At 38.4% G+C, this 12,558-nt stretch overlaps 1 pseudogene across 1 annotated transcript; it reads left to right on the plus strand.

Annotated features, from left to right (window-relative positions):
• The first annotated feature begins 9,331 nt into the window (after positions 1 to 9,331).
• On the plus strand, positions 9,332 to 10,137 carry LOC306667648 (proteasome assembly chaperone 2-like; annotated as a pseudogene). Its single transcript has one exon. The product of its transcript is annotated as a proteasome assembly chaperone 2-like (transcript).
• Positions 10,138 to 12,558: the final 2,421 nt, after the last annotated feature.

Raw genomic sequence — 12,558 nt, forward strand, 5'->3', positions numbered from 1 at the left:
ATATTACCACTTGGTGGTATTATAAGCTAGAGGTGCACTAAGACAGATTGTAAATCACTTTTGAGTCACTTAGTCTGTTATGAATTAAAATGACTTGTCTTTCTGTTTGCTGACAGAGAAAAGGGAGGAACATCATAAAGAGAGAAAATACACAATACTTGATGTATGATAAGGTAAAGAGGGTTAAGAAAGTTATTTCAGGGGGGGTTTCAAGATGGTGGACTAGAGGGTGGCTGCATTTCATGTTGCTTCAGGACTCAGGATTCAAAAAAGGAGATATTGAGAGACTTGGGACCAACTCAAAGCAGCCAGGTGAGTCTCTCCCATTGGGGAGGCGTCCCGGATGAAACACCTTGTGAAGTAGAGCTGCCCTGCGAGACACCCCTTTCCCCGCTGGAGCAGTGAACTCAGACAACTAGGAGCATCATAGAGGAGGCCGCTCAGCACAGCGCTGGGACTTGGAGCAACCACTGGGGCTCTGGGTGGCGGCCCAGAGGAGGGGCTGCGAGGAGAGCTGTTTGGACTCAGAGCGACCACTCCTGAACACCAGGGCCTGCCCAGAGGAGGAGGAGGAGGAGGAGGAGAAGGAGGAGGAGGAGGAGCAGCGCAGCAAGGCGCTTAGACTGGGAACAACTGCACCAGAGCTACAGGCGGTTGCCAGAGGAGGAGTTACTCGGCGAGCTGTTTGGACTCAGAGCAACCACTCCTGAACGCCGCGGCCTGCCCACAGGAAGAGGAGGAGGAGCGTGGCTGCTTGGATTTGGAGTGACTATACCAGAGCTATGGGCAGTTGCCAGAGAAGGAGCTGCATGGCAAGCTGTTTGGACTCAAAACGACCATTCCTGAACACCAGGGCCTGCCCAGAGGAGGAGGAGGAGCACGGCGGGTCGCTTGGACTTGCAGTGACTGCATTGGAGCTCCAGGCGGCTGCTCAGAGGAGGAGGCGAGTTGTTTGGACTCAAAGCGACTCCTCCTGAACACCGGGGGCTGCCTGGAGGAGGAGCGTGGTGGGTCGCTTGGTCTCGAGTGGCTGCACCAGAGCTCCGGCGGCTGCCCGGAGGAGGCGTGCAGCGGGTCACGTGGACTCAGAGCGACTCAGAGCGAATCAAAGTGACCACTCCTGAACACCTGGGGGGCTACCTGGAGGAGGAGGAGGATGAACAGGGTGGGTCACTTGGACTCGGAGTGACTGCCCAGGGCTACGGGTAGTTGGCAGGAGGAGGAGGCACACAGTGAGTTGCTTGAACTCCTAGCAACTGCACCAGAACACCAGGTGGCTGTCTGGAGGAAGAGGTGTGCGGCGGGTCACTGGGACTCTGAGTGATTGTACGGGGCTCCAGGTGGCTGCTCAGAGGAGGGGCCGCATAGCCAGGTGATTATGTGCAGAGCAGGGTTCCAGGACCTAGGAGGCTTCTTGGTGGACGAGCCCCACAGAGACACGCTTAGGGGCGGAGCGAAGGTTCCAGGACTGCGGGCAGATTCTCTGAGGAGAGGCAGCCCACGGAGACTCGTCTGCGAAGGGTGAGGCTCCCAGGCCCAGGAGGTAGGTCCGGGCCCCTAGGAACATTGCAGAGGAAGGCAGCCCAGTCCAGGCGGTAGCTGTAGATTGAGGGGAACCATTAGGAGGGGAACTGACCAGTGAGACCTCCCCACGAGGTGAGTCTTTGTGCTGGGTGAGGTTTTCCCACAAGGACGATAAAACCAGAGACACAGGCCCAAACAGGCCTTGCCTCAGCCCACAGCCTAGTTCCCCTTTGGATGATCATCGATCAACAATGGAGGCACCTCTGCCCACTAGCAGGGAATATACCCCACCTGAAGGCTACCACCCCTAGAGAGACAGCTTCCTTGTGGAGCACCGCGCTAACAACTTCCTCAAACACTTCAGCCTACTGAAGGCTAAGACGGGATATACTAGAAATCTCCAGGGACATTATAAGTCAATAGAGGAAATCTGCAATATCTCAGCGGTCCACTGATACCTGAACAACATGAGAAAACAAGGGAAGAAAATGCCCCAAACAAATCTAGATGTTACACCAATAAAACCCAATGACAGCATGGCAGAAGAAATGACAGAAAAGGAGTTCAGAATGTACATAATTAAAATGATCAGGGAAGCAAACGATGAGATGAAACAGCAAATGCAGGCACTGAATGATGAGATGAAAGAGCAAATGCAGGCATTGAATGATCGCACCAATCAACAGTTAAAAGAGCAAATACAGGAAGCAAAAGATCATTGCAATAAAGAGTTAGAGATATTGAAAAAAAACCAAACAGGAATCCTTGAAATGAAGGAAACAATAAACCAAATTAAGAACTCCATAGAAAGCATATCCAATAGGATAGAACACCTGGAAGACAGAACCTCAGACATGGAAAACAAAATATTTAACCTTGAAAGCAAAGTTGACCAAACAGAGAAGATGGTAAGAAATCATGAACAGAATCTACAAGAACTATGGGATATCATGAAAAGGCCAAATTAAAGAATTATTGGGATTGAGGAAGGCTTAGAGAAACAAAACAAAGGAATGAACAATCTATTCAATGAAATAATATCAGAAAATTTCCCAAATCTGAAGAATGAAATGGAAAATCAAGTTCAAGAGGCTTATAGGACTCCATATACACAAAATTACAACAGACCCACACTAAGGCACATTACAATGAAAATACCTAACATACAAAATAAAGACAGAATTTTAAAGGCTGTGAGAGAAAAGAACCAAATTACATTCAGGGGGAAACGAGTATGGATATCAGCAGATTTTTCAATCCAGACCGTAGAGCTAGAAGGGCCTGGAACACCATTTTTCAAGCTCTGAAAGAAAATGGATGACAACCAAGAATCTTATACCCAGCAAAACTTGCCTTCAGATTTGACGAGGAAATAAAATCCTTCCATGATAAACAAAAGTTAAAAGAATTTACAAAAAGAAAGCCAGCATTACAGAACATTCTTAGCAAAATATTCCATGAGGAAGAGATGAAAAACAAAGAAACAAATCAGCAAAGGGAGGAATTATCCTAAAGGAATTGTCAAATAAAGGAGGAACCAAGTCATGTCAAGTAAATAAATAAATAAATAAATAAAATTTTAAAAATGAACCAAATGACCGGGAAACCAAATCATATTTCAATAATAACCCTGAATGTTAATGGCCTGAACTCATCAATTAAAATACATAGACTGGCAGATTGGACTAAAAAGCAAGATCCAACAATATGTTGCCTGAAAGAGACTCACCTCATAGAAAAAGATACTCATACACTAAAGGTGAAAGAATGGGGAAAAACATACCATGCACATGGACTCAGCAAAAAAGCTGGAACATCCATCCTCATTTCAGATAATGTGGACTTCAAGCCAAAGTTAGTCAGAAGGGATAAAGAAGGACATTTCATACTGCTTAAGGGAAGCATAAATCAGCAATATATAACAATCATAAACATCTATGCCCCAAACAGTGGCTCATCCATGTATGCTAAACAAATCCTTCTCAATTTCAGAAACCAAATAGGCCATAACACAATAATACTAGGTGATTTTTAACACACCTCTCTCACCACTGGACAGATCTTCCAAACAAAAATTGAACAAAGAAACCATAGATCTCAATAACACAATCAATAATTTAGACTTAACGGACATTTATAGAACATACCTTCCAATTAACACTGAATACACTTTCTTCTCAGCAGCACATGGGTCCTTCTCTAAAATAGACCATATATTATGCCACAAAGCAAATGTTAGCAAATACAAGAAGATAGAGACACTACCTTGTATTCTATCAGATCATAATGGATTGAAGTTAGAAATAAATGAAAGAGTAAAAAACAGAAACTATTCCAACACATGGAGATTAAACAATATGCTATTATATGATAAATGGATAACAGAAGATATTAGGAAGGAAATTAAAAAATTCCTAGAGGTAAATGAGAACAAAGAAACATCATATCAAAATCTCTGGGACACTATGAAAGCAGTCCTTCGAGGGAAATTTATTTCATGGAGCGCATTTAATAAAAGAAGTAAAACTCAACAAATAAATGACCTAACACTACAGCTCAAAGCCCTAGAAAAAGAAGAACAGACCAGCACCAAAAGTAGTAGAAGACAGGAAATAGTTAAACTCAGAACTGAAATCAATGAAATTGAAACAAAAGAAACAATACAAAAAATTGACAAAATAAATAGTTGGTTCTTTGAAAAAATAAACAAAATTGATAAACCTTTAGCCACACTAACAAAGAGAAAGGGGAAGAAAAGTCAAATTACTAAAATTCGGAATGAACAAGGAAATATCACAACAGACACAAGTGAAATACAAAACATAATTAGAAGCTATTTTGAAAATCTATACTTCAACAAAATAGAAAATTTCGAAGACATCAACAGGTTTCTAGAGACATATGAATTGCCTAAACTGAACAAGGAGGACATACACAATTTAAATAGATCAATTTCAAGTAATGAAATAGAAGAGGTCATCAAAAGCCTACCAACAAAGAAAAGTCCGGGATCACATGGGTTCTCAGCCGAGTTCTACAAAACCTTTAAAGAAGAGCTCATTCCAATACTCCTCAAAGTATTCCATGAAATAGAAGAGGAGGGAACCCTCCCAAACTCATTCTATGAAGCCAATATCACACTGATACCTAAACCAGACAGAGACACATCGAAGAATGACAATTTCAGACCAATATCCTTAATGAACATCGACGCAAAAATTCTCAACAAAATTTTAGCAAATTGCATACAAAAACATATTAAAAAGATAGTGCACCGTGATCAAGTGGGTTTCATCCCAGGGATGCAAGGTTGGTTTAACATCAGGAAATCAATAAACATAATTCACCATATCAATAGACTTAAAGTCAAGACTCACATGATTATTTCAATAGATGCAGAAAAAGCATTCGATAAAATACAGCACCCTTTCATGCTCAAAACACTAGAAAAAATAGGGATAGTGGGAACATTCCTTAACATTGTAAGGCCATTTATGCTAAGCCCATGGCTAATAATATTCTAAATGGTGAAAAACTGAAAGCATTCCCCCTAAAAACTGGAACAAGGCAGGGATGCCCTCTTTCACCACTTCTACTCAATATCGTCCTTGAAACTGTAGCCAGAGCAATTAGACAGACCAAAGAAATTAAAGGGATATGAATAGGAAAAGAAGAACTCAAACTATCCCTATTTGCTGATGATATGATTATATACTTAGAGGAACCAGGAAATTCCACCAGAAAACTTTTAGAACTCCCAAGTGAATTCAGTAAAGTAGTGGGATATAAGATCAATGCACATAAATCTAATGAATTTTTATACATAAGTGATGAATCTTTGGAAAGAACAATCAGGAAAACTACCCCATTCACAATAGCCTCCAAAAAAATAAAATACTTGGGAATCAATCTCACAAAAGAGGTGAAAGACCTCTACAATGAGAACTACAGTATACTAAAGAAAGAAATTAAAGAAAACCTTAGAAGATGGAAAGATCTCCCATGTCCTTGGATAGGAAGAATTAATATTGTCAAAATGGCCATACTACCTAAAGTGCTATACAGATTCAATGCAATTCCAATTAAAATCCTAATGACGTACCTTACAGAAATAGAGCAAGCAATTATGAAATTCATCTGGAAGAATAAGAAACCCAGAATAGCTAAAGCAATCCTTAGCAGGAAGAGTGAAACAGGGGGTATCGCAATACCAGATCTTCAACTCTACTACAAAGCAATAGTAACAAAAACAGCATGGTATTGGTACCAAAATAGAAAGGTAGAGCAGTGGTACAGAATAGAGGACATGGATACAAACCCAAATAAATACAATTTTCTCATACTAGACAAAGGTGCCAAAAATATGCAATGGAGAAAAGATAGCCTCTTCAACAAATGGTGCTGGGAGAATTGGAAATCCATATGCCACAGAATGAAACTAAACCCATATCTCTCACCATGCACGAAACTAAACTCAAAATGGATTAAGGACCTCGGAATCAGACCAGAGACCCTGCATCTTATCGAAGAAAAAGTAGGTCCAGATCTTCAACATGTCGACTTAGGACCAGACTTCCTCAACAGGACTCCCGTAGCACAAGAAATAAAAGCAAGAATCAATAACTGGGATAGATTCAAACTAAAAAGCTTTCTCTCAGCAAAGGAAACTATCAGGAATGCGAAGAAAGAGCCTACAGAGTGGGAGAAAATCTTTGCCAATCATACTTCAGATAGAGCACTAATCTCCAGAATGTATAAAGAACTCAAAAAACTCTACACCAAGAATGCAAATAATCCAATTGACAAATGGGCTAAGGAAATGAATAGACACTTCACAGAAGAAGCTCTGCAATCAATCAACAAACATATGGAAAAATGTTCAACACATCTAGTAATAAGAGAAAAGCAAATCAAAACCACCCTAAGATTCCATCTCACTCCAATTAGAATGGCGATTATCAAGAACACAAACAACAACAAGTGTTGGCGAGGATGTGGGGAGAAAGGTACACTCATACATTGCTGGTGGGGTTGCAAATTAGTGCAGCCACTCTGGAAAGCAGTGTGGAAGTTCCTTAGAAAACTTGGAATGGAACCACCGTTTGAACCAGCTATCCCACTCCTTGGCCTATACCCAAAGGACTTAAAATCAGCATACTACAGAGATACAGCCACATCAATGTTCATAGCTGCTCAATTCACAATAGCCAGATTGTGGAACCTACCTAGATGTCCTTCAATTGATGAATGGATAAAGAAACTGTGGTATATATATATATATATATATATATATATATATATATATATATATACACAAGGGAATATTACTCAGCCATAAAGAATGATAAAATTATGGCATTTGCAGGCAAATGGATGAAATTGGAGAATATCATGCTAAGTGAGGTAAGCCAATCTCAAAAAACCAAAGGTCGAATGATATCGCTAATAAGTGGATGAGAACACCTAATGGGGGGAGGGAGGTGTTAGTGTTAGGGTTAGAATTAGGGTTAGGGAGGGGGCAAGAATGGAGGAAGGAAGGTCTGTATAGAGGGAAAAGAGGGGTGGGAGGGGTGTGTGGGAAGGGAAAAAATAACAGAATGAATCAAACAATACCCTATGTAAATTTATGATTACACAAATGGTATGCCTTTATGCCATGTACAAACAGAGAAACAACATGTATCCCATTTGTTTACAATAAAAAAAAAATTTAAAAAGATAGTTATTTCAAATAAATGGCATTGGGTCTACTGGATATCTATGGAAATGTATGTGCATCTTGACCCATCTTTTTTAATCTTTAATAATGCAATTTCTTTTGACAATTATAAACAAAGATACTATAAACATTTATGTGCAGATTTTTGTGTAGGTATGTTATTTCAAATCAGTTTCGATGCAATTTCAGTTGCATTATAAAAAGTCATTTTCAAGAGAGCTTCTAGAACAGTGAAGTGACCATAGAGAGGAGTCTAGTATACAACAAATAGAGGAAGCCAGAAAAACATTGCTCAAGTATGGTTAATCGCAGGTAAAAATATGTAACAAAATTTCTAGAAAATTTGTAAAAATCTGCCACAGGGATAAGGTGAATATTTTCATATCTGCTACCCAGAAGGCCCTAATAAACACATCAATGTACATTTAAAACTATGTTAATCTACTATCATGATTCAGCGGCACATGAATTGTTTAGTCAGTATTAAATAAATACTAATGTGCTAAGTTCAGTTCTGCTGGAAGTTCTTATTATCTTTTAGGGTGGTTGAAAAACAGCCATCTGGAAACTGGTAGTTCTGCAATAAGAAAATGAGTAGGATTTCTTTTGAGTTTGTGAATGATGGAAACCCAAACTAAACTAGCTTAATCAAAATAATGTAGTTGACTCACTTAACTAAGGAAACAGGTATGCTGCAAGTTTTAGTCACAGGTATATTTAGGAACTCAGCAATGACTTCAGGAAACATCTCTATGTTTGGATCTGTCTCTCTGTGTAATTGTCTTGTAAAATTCCAACTTATTTTCTGGAAATTTAGCAGGAGAAAACGATGCTATTTTTAAGAACTAAAATTTTAAGGTAAGATTCCTGGGCCCAGATTTTTTCTTGTGCTTATTCTAAACCAATCCAAGTTACTCTGATTGACCTTTGAAGCTTAGAGATGGTAGTTAGTCCCAAATACACAATATAAAATGAAAGTAGGAGGAACCTGGTTCTACAAATTAAAATTGAAGTTCTCTTACCAGAAATGGAGTAGAAGATTGTTAATGCTAGTCAGGTAAGTGTCTCAATGGAGGAATTTGACATCTAGCCTACTCTAAATGTGCATGTTCTTTTAATCAAGACTTCCTTAAGATATTCTTTATTTGGAGGAAATATGGATGAGTAGTAACTTCTCCTTCATTCACAATCAAAAGTAGTTTCCTCAATGTAGTACAAGAAAGTCAATTAATATCAAAGTAGTGGTACTACCTATTAAGAGAGTAGATACAGATGAATCAGACATACTCTACCAAATGAGTGAGTTTACTTTAGAAATTTCAATACAAACATTTTCTCTGTGTGGCAGACTCCCTTGGGCATAATCAAAGTCAACGGAGAAGGAGGCACACATTTAAAAATAGTTCTCATAAAATATGAATTAGTGAAAGAAGAAATAAAGCATTATTTGGTGTGCTAAGATATGCATGGTAAACATTTCATTCCTCATTTTATTCCCTTCACTCTCATTGAGCTCCTCCGAAGTCCTTAGGAGGGAGAACACACTGAACTTGCTATTTTTATAATAGTCCAGAAAGCAATAAGCAGGTTACAGAACACTTTACAAATCAGTACAGATTCAAAATGGAACATACACATTATATTTTCCCTTGGCATTATTTCAACTCTTTATCTGTGCTGATATTTAATGGTTACAAATATAATAATAACATACTTTTTCAAGAGCAAAAAATGGTGAAGTAGATCTTTTATCCCATTAAAAATTCCTCCTTAGAGTCTCGTTTAAGCCTTATGCAAATCATCATTCTACCCTGTTTATTAACAAAGGAGCTTCTTTCCACTGCCTGGGAAGCCACATTTCTAGGAGGTCAGTATTTCAAAGTCAGAAGTCATCTCCAGATCCTGCCAGGGTCTTGCTCTCAGCCTCTTGTTGATTGTGGTATCTTTTAATACTAAACCCAGGGCACTTCTCAGTGAGAGGGTCCAATTAAAAATCACTCAAGACTCCAAGGATTTGCGAGGCCCCGGCGCGTTGCTTGTGTCTGCACCTTCCCAGAGGCCCTGGTTCTTTCCCAGCCCACCGCAATCATGTTTGTTCCCTGCGGTGCCTGGGTGCCTGACCTGATGAGCTCCACCCTCCTGATGCCAGCAGTATCCACCAGTTTGCAGTAGATCTGATCATTTCTATACTGAATGTGTGTAAAACTGGCTAATTCTATACTGATCGCTTGGTGCCAATGGTTAGAAAAAATCAACATACAACTGTAGAAGACAGTTCAACAGAGCTCAGTAAAAACGGGCTGAAGTATATTCATTGCCTTTAAGGAAGCTTGTGGCTCTTCAGTTAAGATCCATTTTTATCAAGTATAAATCCAAGCCATTCTGTGAAAAGCTGATATCCTGGGTGCAAAGCAATGGCTGTGCCAAAGTTGTCGTTCTTTCAAACAGTCATTCCCCTACCAGAGCAGTGATCTCTAGCTGCTGCATAGTACTCCCTTCTGTTACCTTCTGTGCAAAAAAAAAAAAAAAAAAAAAAGTCCATGCAGGCCTCAAATGGATGATTCTGAGTTTTGGAGTTTTGTGTCCGTGTTCCAGGAGGAAGGATCAAAAAACACTCTAGTGAAAGCTATTCTAAAGAAATCCAAATGGCAGTTCTGCTGAAATTTGTTTCAGAGGGGGACAGTATCCAAGATGCATTAGGTCTTGTCAAATATCTTAATGAATGGCTTCAAATAATCAAACCACATTTACAGAGTGATGACCCTACAACATCTACCTTGCTGTGGAAAATTCCAAGTTCTTGGAGGTTACTCTTTGACAATGATCTTCCCCCTGCACTGTTTTTTGTTTTATACCTTATTTATACACTTATTGTCAGCACAACTGTTATTTAACACTGTTAAATAATCTATATAAAACTGTGACTTTGCAAGAATGGAATAGGAAAAGGATGATCAAAAGATCTTTGGCTGTACTTTCCATCATATGTAGCAAATGTCAATTTCATACAGTAAGATTTTATTTCCTGAAGAAAAAAAAATAACTCAAAAAGGGAAGTGCTTAGAGGGAGTGTTTAGGGAAGAGAAGAAGTATTTTACCCTTTTCCAGATCACCCAAACCTTTGGTGAGTCAAGGCATCTCACTTCACTGGCTCTGATTTTCATTGAAACCCTGCATCATCAATGATGCTTAGTACTCCCTTGCTTCACTCCATTAATGGATGCTTAATGATGCAATAGGAAGAATGATTAATATATTAATATATAAAGACCTGAAGTAAAAAGTTTATGTACATGTTTTTAAACATGTACATAATTTATTAGATTATTTAATAGATTTAATAGATTATTTATTATAATAATTTAATAGATTGTTTATTATATCCAATCATTTGTCATCTCAGCATTAATTTCTTCTCACTTATTTAACTCAATGAACATTATTAATCATGGAATAGGTGGAAGACACTCTGCAGACATGTGATCCCTGATCTCTTCACTTACAATCTTGAGAAAAAAGGTTGATGTGCATAATGTTAATTATAACACAAGATAGAATAGAGTACTGCATAATTATAAAATGGTTTCACATATTTGTCTAGTTCAAGCTTCACAAAATCATGTTAAAGAGAGAATACATAAACCTATTCGTTTCCCTTGATTCCTTCTTTTTTCTATAGGAGGTTGGAGACCAATTCTGTCTTTGCTTCCTATTTTCCTTGATGTGCCTGGGACATACTAGTCACTCAGGGAATATTCACTGAATAATTGAATGAATGAATGTGTAAATTAATCAATTAATAATGAAATCCATTAAAATGATTGGTCTTATAAGGAGATAGAAGTGGTGAGAGATACGGGAATCTCCAGGTTTTTGATTTAGATTAACAAGCAAGATGTTAGTTGCAGGATTTGGAGATGTTACACAACTTTGGAAATATGGAATGAGTGGAGAAACACTTCTGTTGAGACATTTAGGCTGAGATAATTAGTAGAGAAAAGTGTGGATCTCAGTAGAACACATGATATAGAAATAGAATAGGGAGACATCACTTGAAGTCAGGGATATGAATAAGTGTATGAAGCACAGTTAAGTCGTTTGGGAATGAACTTTTAAAGACTGGACATTACAAGGAAAAAGAAAAGGGCTTCTGATGGAATCCCACCGCAGGTTTGATTTTATAGACAAAGGGTACTACAAGACTCTTTAAGAGATTTGTATCAGACTTTTTTCTTGCAGTTTTCAATAGAAACATGATGAAAATCATCAATAAGTACAAAGTTAAGAGAAGAACAGAAAATAGCCATTAGAATAGGATTAATAATTAACAAAAAAGATTTGCTCAGAGAATATGTAATTTATCTGTTTACTTTGTGTCTGGAATGTTCCTTAGAGAAGGACCATCAAGTAGAGTCTTGAGAAAGAGAAAGAGGGAAAGCCATGCAGGGGCCAGGAGGAGTGAACAATACTAAATAGGATGGCTGCTGCTCTAAGTCAGTCACAGTGGGAACTTGGACACACACTGACCTAGTCCTCATAAGCATCTCAAGAGTTAGAATTATGATCCCTGTTTCCAGACTGTGAGAGATACGTGATTTCTGAGAATGCTCAACTATAATAAGGGAGCATCAAGCCTACACCACCCAGAATTCCCAGCTTCCTGCATTACTCCTTGAATAAATACTTTGAAGAGTCAAGATTTGTTACAATAATTTAGGAGATAAATGATGAGAAGCACAGTCAATGAAGATTTTTTAGATGGCAATTATCATTATCAATTTCAATGAGGTATAGGCAAGAGATATACTTCAGGTGTATTTGTCAAGGCAATCACTGTTTATGGCTAGACCTGATTGCTTTGTGGAATGTTCTGATTTATTGTTGCCCTGACATATCATTATTAAATATTTTGAATATTTCCAATAGGAACCTAGAATATTACATAAGGTACTGAGTTTGGGGAATTTCATCTTGATAAATGCAGACAAGAGCTATATTTTATCTAAGGAATAAAGGGAAAATAAAGTTTTGTCTAAGTCTCTATAAGGAAAAGCAGATGACAGAATTAATGGCAAAATAAAATCCAGAATGATAGAATTAATCAGATTTTTATGCAAGAAAGACAAGAGGCTGAATTTACTGCATTTTAGCATGATAGTGGATTGTTTTTATTTTGCAATTGAGGTAAGGGGTTCAAATCAGATCCTCCACTTCACTATGTGTAAAATTAGTATAATAATACTATACTTGTTATGAAAATTATGAACATTAAAAAAATACATTGATGGACTTGATATATTATAGACATTCACTGC

The sequence above is a fragment of the Sciurus vulgaris genome (assembly GCF_902686455.1).
Source record: "Sciurus vulgaris genome assembly, chromosome: 8".
NCBI classification, from domain to species: domain Eukaryota; kingdom Metazoa; phylum Chordata; class Mammalia; order Rodentia; family Sciuridae; genus Sciurus; species Sciurus vulgaris.